Here is a 13,443-nt window from a genome sequence, read left to right as displayed (position 1 = left end):
GACTTTTATGACAGCAGGGGTCAGTCTACAGGCGCTAAAGGCGGGCACTTACCAATGTGAGGCATGATTTGAATCTCAGACAAGATCATAAGGAATTCTCTTATCTTTAGGGATGTGAGATTGTTAGAATCTTGTGATCCAGTGTAAAAGAGTCATACTGGTACTGGAAGGTTTAGCCAGGGCCATCCATTGGGCCATCGCTCAGTGGACGGCAATGTCCATCAGTCAGTCCACCACTTTGGTTGACAATGAAATATCTCAACAAGTACAGTAGACTTATCTAACACCTTCAACAGCATTTTATGCCTCATGCATTTTTATGATAGGAAATGAAGGGAGAGAGAGAGATGGGGATGATATGCAACAAGAGTCTGCAGCCAGATTCGAACCGTGGATATTGTTATATTGTTATATGGCATGTGTCTTAACCAGTAGGCTACCAAATCTAGTGCCCTATCTACTCAAGGCGGTGCCATTGAAAACATTTCCCAAGATACTATACCTGCTCATAGATATATATACATGTAGATGCTGCATCTAGTCTGTGGGACCTGCCTCAATTGCTGAAGGGATCTGTTCGCTTTACAGAGTAGAGAATGCCAGACTTTTCTGCTGCATTTGGGCGCCCTACTGAGAGAAATGCGAAAACCAAAGAACAAGAGTAACATTTCATAGGGGAGTAGTTATTTCACAACATTGTAATTTCACAAACTTGTTGAATTTAATATAGCGTTGTCACTTTGGAAGATGTGTTTGATCTTGTTGAACATATTGTAGAAACTCAGGATGGCACTGACACCCATGTTTGATTGTGAGCAGCTTTCACAGATTGGCAGTCTAAGAAAACAGCCATGTAAAGTAATGTTATTCAGACAGTAAACCTGGATAAAGCCACATGCACACATAGTGGCCAACCAGTGCCCAATTATTAGTATTTTTACATTGGCTAAGCTCTTCATCTCTCTTACACACACACATGCAGCCCACAACTCATCTTCATTTTACATTGCATACATACATTTTGTAAATAGTGTGACAAATATCGGTGGAGTTTGTGAAAATATGAATATATAAAAAACAGGATAGTGAAGCCTTCCAAATATGCAAAAAACATATTGAGTCTATTTTCTGTATTTAAAAAAATCATAGTATCATAGTAGCAATATTACAATGCAATAAGGAAAAAGAATATATTTGCAAAATAATTACAAACAGAAGGCTCAACTTTGATTTATTATAGTAATAGTTTGCTGTTACTTTGTCAGTCTGTCAATTTGTCAATTTTGCCTTTTTTGGAGAATACTTTGGTGTCTGCCATCTCTAGGAGTAAATAGTATGGTGTAAATTAGCCATATTCTACTGACTGGACAGGTTATCATCCAAGTCATGTGACCACATACAGCCTGTACTTAGCACTGAATAACGTGTATTCCTGTGTATTGGCGAACCTGAGGCATTATTATTTATCAATAATTATCAATCAATTATTATCAATGCATAATCTATAATACAGATGAAGAACTGTGATTGTTGATGTAAGTGAAACCTCCAGGCTAGAACATTTACAGCCCTTTGTCTTCCTTTCTTGGAATCAACTTGGTAATGCTTAATTTCCCTGATACTTTATAAAACAATGTCTTGGTAATATTTTGTTCTTCACCCAACCTCAGATAATATAATGTTTTTGTGTCTTTTTTTCAAAAGGCATTAAAGAAACAACAGTGCTGTTTAATCTAAATAAATTAGCCCCCGTTGGAGGCAGTAATAATGGAACACAATAAGCAATGAGCAGCTGTCGCAAAACAAAATGAAAACAGTAAATATCTTGTCTGCTCCAAGCTCAAGTGCTTTGGTGTGGGGAGAAACAGGGTCGTCTCTGTCGCACACTGAAACCATTAAACCTAATTTAAAGCTGGTAATATGAGTTTTTTGTGGAAAATACCATTGGAGAACTGCTTATTTCCTATCCTACCTTTGCTTTTTCTTGGCATCCTAATTTTACACAGGGCTTTGTTTTGTGAGATGACAAGCATAATGGCAGCCTCTTTTCCCTGTGTGGGATAAAAACATGTCAGCCACTACAGGAGACGACATCTTGTTATCTCCAAACAACTCCAAGTATTCTGCTATCTTCTGTAATTATGTGTGCTACTATGCACGGCAGCAGCATTCTGCCTTTCCACATCTCATGTACTACAAAAAGACAGCATATCAGGCTTTTCGCACAATACTGGCACACTCAGCTATTAGAGCATCCTGGCTGGCATATCTTCACCCTCTATGCCACCAACTTGTTCCTGGCATCCTGTCATCGCATCATTTTGTCATTTCATCCATTGTTAACATCTGAAAATGTTGATGAGTGCAGCTTCAACTACCAAATATTAATTTAATCCAATTCAGTTCAAATTTAATTGGTAAAGCACCATCTCATACAAAGGCAGTGCTTTACATAAAAATAAAATAAGACAGCAAAAATGTGCTTATACACACAAACATCCATACATTCATACACATACATACAGTATTTGATCCTCACAGAAAATTCAACTCTCTATATACCTCCACACTCAATTCTCATGATTCAAATCAGTTTTAGCAATTCAAATTCAGTTCACTGACACACATTCGGTTGTTGAGGAAGAGAAATCGAGTGCAGATTCACAGAGCTCCTTTTTGGTCAGTTAGCTGCAATTATACTGTGGATATCACAACATGAACTGCTTCTAAACCAAAAACTTAACAACCGTACATGTTCGAGTGGGAATCTGATCCGAAATCATGGCGAAATGAACAACGTCGACAATCAAGATTACAGGTTTCCCTGATGTTTTCCTCAGGTAAATACTGTTATTTAAATGTCTCTTGACACATAATGTTAGCTTAGTGTTTATGCATAAACTCTTTAAACCGTAAAAATACACTCTGTTTTACATTTGTTTTTACAAGTAACAGGCACTGTACATTTTTGAGAAGTGACCTACGGAGCCCAGTGAAGTAGAAAGGATTTGTTGTTTGGAGATACAGAGGTAATGTGTTAGCATGTTGCGTTACATGTAGCACGGTAACTTATGTAATGCAGTGTTTTCCCTATATTCATTCAGCAGTGGCACACCGCCGCTGAAAAAATTTCACACAATCATTCATATCAGTGGGCTTTTAATGATTTTCATTTGCACACTGTGTGAGCACGATAACACCCTACATAACTCTGGAATTATTTTGAGTCATCCTCCCTCTCTTCATTCTTCAAAGGACATCTACGTGAAAGTTACTGTTATAAGAGTGGCGTAGCTCCTGTGTAGTGAGTGTGTAAATGGGTGTGTGTAGTGGCAGAGAAGAGAAATGACAGTGAATGCGAACGGAGCAGAGGAAAAGTTTAGCAGTAAGTTGTCAATCTGGCAGTAAATGTAAAGTACAGGCAACAATGTGTCAGTTAATTAATGCTGCAGCTCCTCAAGACAGAGAAAATTCTTGTCTATCAAAGGGGGCCCCGAAGTTAGAAACTACATGTTAGCCTAACCTGAACAGGCTCACTTAAGGTGGACTGATCTTTAAGGTGGACCAGCAATTCTCATTTTAGTGTCAATCTCAGCTGCTCTTTAACAGAGATCAGAGAAATGTGTGGCTGATGACGGTCTTCAGTTTTTGAAAAGCAGTTTAGTTCTTGACTATCTTAAACAGGACTACGGTACAATGAATTCTGGGTAAATTAAGACTTTTTTCGAGTAGTACAATGGGTGTGTCGATGTCAATACTATGAGTCTGCAGATAGACCTTTTTTCAAAGTAAAAAAAATGGCCAACTGAGTAACTGCATCCAACCGCTCGGCTCCATTTACCCCACCAGAAAATGTTTGTCTTTTGGAAGAATTCGACAGTTACAAGGACCTTTTACTTGGAAAATTCAGTGAAGAGTGTAACAATAAAAAACCTGATATGGAAACAAATTGCAGCAACAGTGAAGAGTGTCAATCCCACGGTTGACAGGAGCATTAAAGACGTTCAAAAAAGATTAAAAAAAATGGTACAAAATCCAGAGATAGAAATGTTCAAAAGAATAAATCCCAAAACAGGAGAAGAACCACAAAAGCTTAAAGACAATACAGAAATGGTGCTGAGGATGTACAGTTGGCATTTGTCTCTGTTTTGGGGGAAAACAGTGGACGTGACAGATTATGTAGGGCCAGTAGATGTGACTAACACCCCCTGCCACCCCACATTGCCCAGTGCTGGTGGTGACAGCAGCCCACCTAATCAAGAGGAGAACACAGGTAACATTAGGCCAATAATGTCTCTAGTGATTGTTTTGGTGACATCAGTCAAAAGAAAAAAAAGTCTTTCTTTATGACGGTGGTTTTGTTGTGCTAATGTTGATAGACATAATTAAAAGATAATTAACAACAATAAATGTGTTTGCTCTTCAAGTCTCCGTTGAATTTCAACATGTCCACAACAGTCCATGCAAGTATGAAAAAAGAACAAGGAAATATTCTGATTCATACATGGAAAACACAGACAGAGCAAAATTTAGCCTAACTTTGGAGTGTTATTCATCCCCCTTCCTGAAAGGCATGACATGATATGACATGACAAGACAGTAATGTGTTAATTGTTTTAATTAAAAAAAAAAAAACTCATTAAATTTGACAGCACTATAACAAAGTAATGCTTTCTGTCTTTATTTTTCTTGGGGACATGGTCTTTGAACAGTCTGAATGACTACTACTACTGCATCTCTGTCCATAGTGCTAAACAAACAATACCAAAATCTCCAGCTTGAAGAAAGAAAATTGCTGCTTGAAATTGAAGTCTTAAAGCTTCAGCAAGATAAATTGAAGTTGGAGATGCAGTTAATGGAAACATAAATACAGTATGTTGTGTACTTCTTGTACCTTGAAGTTTCTGTTATTGAGGCAAGCTTTAACATGAATTTACTCAGACTGTGGTGCTTAATTCCTTTCTTTTTTCTCTTTAAAAGTTTCATCTGCTAGTGCTCAAGTGCTCATTGTTACTGGGGTAATTATTTATTAATTCATCAGAATAATTTATTGAATGAACATTATATATGTATATGTTAATTGTCTTGTGAGAAACTTAAAATGTTTTCTTGTATCACCTGAGTTATAAGAAATAAACTGAGACAATATTATTTGTTACATTGTTTGTTACTTATTTCATTTCTTTATGTAACTGAATGGACAAGGGAGGCAGGCAACACACTGGTTCAGTTTCGTGTGATTTTTAGTTGTGTTTTAAGTCTGTCAACATACATCTGTCGTATGTATCAACCAGTTCCATTCTGCTCCTCCTCCTCTTCTTGTCCTCCATAGTTTCATTATGATATTCATCTCTGATATCGTCTCCTTCTGTGTCAGGAAGCTGGAGATCCTTTATGGTAACATAGGCCTGAGGCCTAGGCCATAAGCTTAGGCCTGAGTTAGCCTGGGGGTAAGGTGTCTATTTTTTTGGCTTAAAATTAGTCAGTCTTCATTTTTGTGAAATGGTCTAACCTGCGTTAGACTAATGTATAAGCAAAATTAAGACTGGCCTAACAGTATAGACCAGTCTAAAATATCTTTGTGAATCCGGCCTCTGATCTTACAACGTGCTTATGCACTTGAAAAACTGCTCAGTAACCAAAGTATCTACAGCCATTGCCATATTTATGCTTTAAAATGTTGAAAATATCAAAGCTGCAGATTATCTGTTTGATACCCTTTTAAAATACTGTAGAGAATATTGTTTAATATATATTGTGATTCGTCAACACCATAATGTTTGTGAAATGAGACAGAAATGTCTTGTCTTGTATACAGAGTCATTATTTACTACCTGCATGCATGAAATCAAATAAGTTTTTCATAAAACCTTTGTGAAAGAACATAATACTTTACTCATACCACAGGACCCTCATCACTAAATTTAAAAATGACTAACTTTATTCATAACCAATGAAATGGAAATATACATTTGATATACATAATGCACAAAGTAGCAGAGCCATAACATTTATGTAAAAAGTCCAGATCATGTCCTCCATCAGGGTAAAGGGTTTCTTGTATACTGAAGTTGTGTCAGCTGGTATTGGAGGTCTCAGGTCACACTGGTCATCCTCACGTGTCCTCCTGTGGATACCGAGACTTCCTGATGCTGCTGGCCGCTGTGTTGTCTTCAGGCCTTTGCTGGACTGAAGCATGACATCTGCCCAGCAATAACTTCTTCCTGTGATGCTTTCTCATACTGTAAGGAGAGTTTGGTGGATCCGGGAACATGGCATATGGCAGAGTCACTGTCATCTTTTATTAGGGCCAACCCTGCACAACTGCAGATAAATTTGGCCTTGAATGAAGGAGAAGCATGTAGATGTGTGGTTATCACAGTGTTAACATCAAAGTGATTGCAGTATAACAAGAGGAAACCGAAATGACAGAACAAAAGTTTTAATGCCATAAAGTGACCAGTAAAGTGACCCGCCCTTGTAATTGTGTAATTCTTGAATCTAGCTTGTTATAGCACACTATGTATTTCATTTCTAGGCGATCCGACCATAGTTACTGACATTAGAATATTCTTCTTTAATTTGCTTTCTATAAGGATCACTCCCAGTGTTGATGTAGCCTGACAAAAGTGTTGTGACATTTGGAAAGTTAATTTGTATGTTTATTTTAGTACTTACAGTAATTCTAGCAGGCATCTTTTTTCATGTGAATTATTTTGAGCATTGAAAACACTTTTCCTTCTATTTTTTTACATTGTCATATTCTGTGTTTCTGTGACTATTCACAGTAATCGCACCTACCATGCTCTTTATGTAGAACCACAGGATTACACAGTGGAAGGCCTCAGTGGCAATGGCTCAGCTTCCTCACATCATTGAAGACTGTTCTAGATACAAGGACTGCCACTGAGTCTGAAATAACACTACAGAAAAGGTTCGCACACTGAATTAGACTGCATTAGTTTCAGCAAATAAACTGGCAACTACTACATACACACACTTGTAGGGATATTTAAGTAACTCACAACATGTCTGTTGACCCTGTCAAAGCTGTGACTGAGTCTGAATGGTCATAGGAAGCGTCCCCCCGCTTAGTAACGCTATGTGTATCTGTGAATGAGAATGGTTGTATTAGTCTTGGCTTGACTTTACACACACTGTCCAGTGGACCGCTACAGCTTTCAGGTATGAGCAAGTTAGCAGCTTGGTGCTAATCAAAGTTACACAATGTTGCCAAGCAAAAGAATTCCTGCAGTTTGACCATTTGTTTTTCACATATGTACCACAGATCTATCTGGTAAATTTACATAACACAGCAACAGACACGCATACCGGCAAGGATCACAGAGCAGAGGAGGCTTTTGTGTAACAACAAAGCTAGCTGAGCTTGCTGAGCAGTATGAAGTACCACAAAAACCAATGTGAAGAAACAGTTACCCATCCAACCTACTACTCTGGTTATTAAATTGGCTTCAAATGAGGCTTAACATTCACAAAATTTCTCTTGATGTCCCTCAATATTACAAACTCCAACATTGCTCCTGTGTCTGGGCCTACAACAGACACTAGCCACATCAGTCGCAGAACATGCTAACGCCAAGTTCAACAGGCTAAAGGCTAATTTATCATAGGTCGCTTGACACTTTTGATGTGTCGCTTGACAGAAATTTATTTTCAACAGAAAAAAGTGTAGCCCGACACTTTTGAGAATTTTATGTCGCAGACACCATCATATTTTGACGCACAATGTGATTAGTGTTACTAACATCGCCATGGAGATTGTAGTTTTCACTGAACTTCCTTATTGATATTTTGGTCTGCAACTTTAGATAATTTGTAAAGTCCTTGTTTAATAAGTCTGGGGTGATAGTGATGATAATGATAGCTGGGATGATATAACCCTAATGTAACTAAATGACCCAGCTGGAGGATAGTGTCTGGTTACCATGGGGACAACTGAAACCTTTTGCCAAAGCATAAATTGAAAATATTGTGCGACTCTTTAATTTCTGCTGAGCAACACTTATCAAAAGTATCAAACGACCTACCATAAATCAGCCTTAACATGCAAAATAAACAGTAAAAACAGGAAAGCAACATAAAAATGGCAAAACTTACAGGTTTCAAGTTTGAAGTCAATATCGATCCATCCTTGAGCTAAAGTTTGGATGCGAATCTTTCTTTGTTCTGGTCCCTTTGAGAAAGCAGTCTGAAGTAAAATGGTTAGTGCACACACATAAGTGTTTTCCAGTTATTGCGGTGACATTTCCATCAAAAATAACATTAATCCACTGGGTCACTGAGCATCAAATAGTTTCAGAGCAACTGAATTCAATTTCATTACATTCAGTTTCAAGTTTATTGGAATTAATTTCCAAACTAATAAATTAAATTTCAAATTATGGTAATAAGATTCAGTTTTTAATGCAATTATTCAAGTTGAGCAATTCAAATTCAAATATAAATGATTCAAATTCAGTTTCTAATGACACATATTTCTGCCTTTAGAGTTCCTTTAAGAAAATGCTTGACTGAACAGGAAGGTCTTTAATTTGCTTTTAAAAGAACACAGTGTCAGAGCAAGTCTAATTAATGCAGACTTGATGTTCACTGTGAAGGATTACACAAGCGAAGTCTCAAGAGATTTTTATTTTGTACGGAAATTAATGGATGCCTGGAATGGCAGGGGGGAAAATGCATTTAAACTCCTAAAACATAGCAGCATTGTTTGCAAAATGTTTAGCTGTGATGGAAAGTAATTTCTAGCAAATGAGCTAAAAGTTGAAAAACCTATTAGTACCTGATTATTATGAGCCATTAATTACAACTATAAGTATCATTCTTTTTGTGCAGCAGTACACACAGTACTGTAGATGGATCCAGCATGGATAAATACTTAACATTAAAAAAAAAAAAAAAATACAGTTATCACCCGCAGCACAATAGGTTTCTTGTGCCATGTGGTGTTTTTCTCTAGCTCTTGCCTGAAAGCTGAGACCACTAACAAAGTCAGACAGTATCCTTGTGTCTAAAGTTAAAACCATCCCCCTGACTTAAGGTGATTGCCAGTCAGAATGGCCAGACAGTTCTGTATTCAGTCAAGTGCATCCACATAGACTCCTCTCTCCCCTGACATTGAGAGAGCTATACAGCTCAACATGTCTAGTTGCTGTAACAATACAACATGACTAGCGCTTGCTGCAGCTCAGAAGTGTGATGTTTCTCTGCTGGAGTTGTTATAAATGTTTTGCTCTCCTGGCAGGCTTCACGCAGGGCAAATGCAATTATTCAGCAATGCTCGGCACAGGGTTATTTAGCTTGGACGGTTACAAAGTGAGAAATGTTTGGACACGGCTGGTCTGCAGGGTTTGTGTACTCTCTGTGTCCTCAGGGCAGCTGGATGCTCCTGTTAAAACAGGGATTTGGAGGGTGCTCTTTCACCTAGCCACATGTCACCAGTTTATACACAATGTGCCTTGTAGGCCATTCTGCTCCCCTTCACGCTCCTGCACACACAAACAAGCCGACACATGCTTACATATGCACAGCCGCACACTTAAACACGTGCATAAATTCACACTGTGAGAATTCAAGTGCATGCTGTTGAGGAACATTTTACAATGACGTCCTCTGTGAAATTATTCAGTGTTAAACTTGATTTCCTCTCCCTTCAATTTTTTTTCAGATCTCTCTCAGGATGTGTAAAAAGGTCAGCAATGTACTCAACATTGTACTGTTCAGTTAATGCAACCACATGCACAGCAGTAACAATATTCAAATCAACTTAAAACACAAGATTTCTGTTGCAGCAGGGTCTTGAGATCATTAACCTTTTGATTCTGGCAGCTGCTGTGACTTCCAACAGGTGGCTGATTGGGTTTGATAAACACTTCAGCATTTATAAGATGCTGATAGTTAACAGGGAGTGCTGTGTTAGGTTGTGGTGGAGTGCACATACACATTACATCACTGTGCACCTCCCGATGAGTGATGCCAATAAGGAGAAAAAAATTAAAGAAATGTGAAAAAAATCAAAGACACTTTACTATACTATATAGACAACTACTTTGTCCATCATTTCTACTGGTTATGATAACATTATTATTAATTTACTGAAGTGATTGCCGAGATCTAGATATCTGGAGGTACAACTAAAAGTAAGCAAGACATGTTGGCAAGAACTACTCTTTCCACAGGAAAACAATATGCACACAACTACAATAGTACAAAGGACATATAAAACAATAGTCAGGTGCTCAAATGAATATTGACAATAGTTGTTTTTTTTCTGTAATCATTCCTCCTGTTTATACTGGCAATTAGAAGATCCCTTCATAATGCGCTTTTAATGTAAATGATCCGAGACAAGATCTAAAGCCCTGCGTCTGTACAAAAATGTATTTAAGAGTTTATTTGAAGTTGATGTGAGGCTTCAGATGAGTAAATTAGTCAAATCAAGTTGATATCTTACAGTCTTTTAAGTACCAAATTCTCTCTTTATGTTATGATCCTTCCACTGCAGCTGAACAGGAAAACACTCTGTCTAGACAAAAATAGGGAATTTTATACTAAAAAGACTGTAACTGTGGAAGATATCCACGTTATTTGACTGACTCAGACAGCTGAAGCCTCATATTATCATCAGATAAACTTTTAAATACATTGTTGCAAAAAATATGGTCTATGGACTTTGTCCCCCATCACTTACATTAGGAGGGGATCTTCTAATGGTAGTATAAGGCAGTATGAACAGGAAAAATCATTACAGCCAGCAAAACCTGTTTCAATGTTAATATGGGCACCTGACTATAATTTTCAGACAGACTAGAAAAATCCGACCTACCCTTTAAACCAGGGTGTTGTTAAACTGTGGTGGATGTTTATGATGGACCATTTGAGTAACATGGCAGATTTTAATGGGTATCAGAGTCTCTGTAAATTAAAGAGTACGGTCTTGACCTGCTCTATGTGAAAAGTGCCCTGAGATGACTTTTGTTGTGATTTGGCAATATATAAATAAAAATTGATTGATTGATTGAAACTGTGGTGGATATTTATGATGGACTATTTGAGTAACACGGCATGCTGTATAAACACAGATTTTAACAAGTATCAGAGCCTTTATTGGGATACAGAAAAGAAATAAGACTACAATTAAGAGGAAACACCATGTATAGAAAAGACACTGTATATTTAGCCTTTTCAGTGAGACGGATAAAGCTCTGAGAGTTTCAAATCAGTAAGTTACTCACTATTATATTTTATTGTATCGTTTCTTTACATCATTTTAATGAAATTAGATAAAAAAGTATTAATGACTTGCAGTAAGAATTGTATTATTTTACATAGTCGACATCGTTCTGACCATCATGTGAAACTTAACATTCTAATGTTGCTTTCCAGCCATACTGAAAACTACAGCAGGCCTTTGGATGAAAATCTTGCATAAATAATCAATAAAAGATGAATCACAGGGGCCAGACAAAGAAACGCAACAACTGTTCAATGCAGTGCAATCCAGCACAACTGGTCTCTCCACAATAAAGCCCCATATTGGGCTGTTGTTTTGGGTTACATCATATTGTACAGGTGTTGCTTTTATTCCATTCATCCTCTTTACTCTAAACTGTGCAAATAAAATAAAAGTCTTTCATATCACCAGTGGATGCCATCACTGGATGATATCCAATATTTTCATCAAAAGGCTCAATCTAATCCTGGCTGATGGTCCAACATAGACCACAGACTGCACACACATGCACACAAACACACACACAGCAATTCAGATAAATCAGAATAATAATGACAACTGGATTTCTCACTCAATATTCTTCATTCTGTGGTTTGTAGCTGCCAGTTTGAAGACATTGTCCTCACCAGAAAAACAAAAAACAAACAAAAATGTTTTTGTAACTGGCTGTATGTCACAGCTCTTTGCAGCATCACACAGCAGCTGAAACAATAAGTATGTCTCAAAACTAAGAAACAGGCTGTGCATTTTTACGCATGTGGCACAGCAGCGGTAACTTCATTAACACGGGATCTGTCAAGATCTGACGGTAATTAATGTTCTGTGTTCTGCCACACATCTACACAGATCAGCTGTTACACACAGATTCCAGGTTTATACGCTGGAATTGTTTGTAATAAAGCATCCCCTATAGATGAATCCTGTAACAGTTTTGAAGTGCATCCTGACAAGAGTATGGGTCATTTTGGAACCAACAAGACCTCCAAATTAAATGACCAAATATGTTGTTTGACCATGTGCACTCCAGAACGACACATACGTTGGAATGTTTTCTAATCTTGCACCCCTTTCCACAGTAATCGGCAGGACATTATTTGTCCGTGCTTTTCAAAACCACTACTTTTTTAACTACTGTTAAAAAATAATCATATTTTATGATGTGATAACGTTATGGTTAAGGTCTGGTTAGGTTTAGGGAAATATCGTGGTTTGGGTTAAAATGATCACTTTATTAAGGTGAGAGAAACATGTGGTGTGGGTTACAGTTAATACTAATACTATTAAAGTTAGGCAGCCTTCGTCATCATGGCTAGGATAATAACCATCATAATAATAAGTTAAGCTTAGGGGAAGATTGTATTAACATTTAAAAAAAAACAAAAAAAACGGTCCCAAATCACAGTTGGAAATGTAACAATCACCGTTGGAAACAGGAAACAAACCGTGGCCTCCTGTTGCAAAGTCCAGTGTTGGGTTAGTACCTCCATCCACCCCACCTCCTCCAAAAGAGGAAAATTGTTGACATACAGTATATACGTCATCTGAACTGCACCACTGCTCTGGGTCATATTTACTATGGCCACTAGATGCCATCTGTCATTCAAACGTAACTATAGGTCTTTTTCGGTGACTCACATTACAACCTATTGTGTCGTTTTTTTGGGGGGAGGCCAGTCTCTTTGGAACGTAATGACAACAATCTCTTTAGTCTTTTAGTTTGAAGGGCTTCACTGACGTCACTGATTTTTGTCCTAGACAGCTACAGTAGCTGTCTTAATTTCATGCCATCCAATTACATACAGCATTCATGTACAGTTTCTTACAGCAGCATGAAGTCAGAGACCTCCACTTACTAAATATCGCTCTTCATCAGTTGCTTCCAGGTAGGCTTCCTGACAGTTTGGATGGATGCCCAGCAGCACAAGTAAGCTCTGTCAGTGAAGGTGTAATGATAGAGGTTGGCTATATTGTTTTTTAAAGTGCACTAGCAGGTTTGTGGTCCGGCACGTCATGGGTGTTTTACTGTGAAGGCCTGTTTTATAAATCGCACATGAAGTGAATCTACACATGTCCACAGTGACTTCAGGCAGTGTTTATACAGAAATATAGCTTCACTACTGCTTCAGGCAATGAATATGTTTACTACAGTATGATGCAGCACATGTTTGCAACAGTTCTCTTTTTCTCTCCAT

The 13,443-nt window shown here is 37.7% G+C and overlaps 1 long non-coding RNA gene across 3 annotated transcripts; it reads right to left on the bottom strand.

The window, feature by feature from the left end:
• Positions 1 to 5,992: 5,992 nt before the first annotated feature.
• Positions 5,993 to 8,306, bottom strand: LOC121896209. 3 transcript variants are annotated; one of them, XR_006095942.1, is made up of 4 exons: positions 8,119 to 8,306; positions 7,026 to 7,110; positions 6,802 to 6,923; positions 5,993 to 6,341 (listed from the first exon to the last, which is right to left on the bottom strand). It is a non-coding gene; the product is annotated as an uncharacterized LOC121896209 (long non-coding RNA). The 3 variants fall into 3 exon arrangements; XR_006095941.1 differs by lacking the exon at positions 8,119 to 8,306 and adding an exon at positions 7,333 to 7,601; XR_006095940.1 differs by lacking the exon at positions 8,119 to 8,306 and having other exon boundaries at positions 7,026 to 7,601.
• Between the last annotated feature and the right edge of the window lie 5,137 nt (positions 8,307 to 13,443).

Source organism: Thunnus maccoyii, chromosome 4 (assembly GCF_910596095.1).
Source record: "Thunnus maccoyii chromosome 4, fThuMac1.1, whole genome shotgun sequence".
In the NCBI taxonomy this organism is placed as follows: domain Eukaryota; kingdom Metazoa; phylum Chordata; class Actinopteri; order Scombriformes; family Scombridae; genus Thunnus; species Thunnus maccoyii.
Note: the sequence above shows the minus strand (reverse complement) of the source record. Positions and strands in the feature narration are given on the sequence as shown.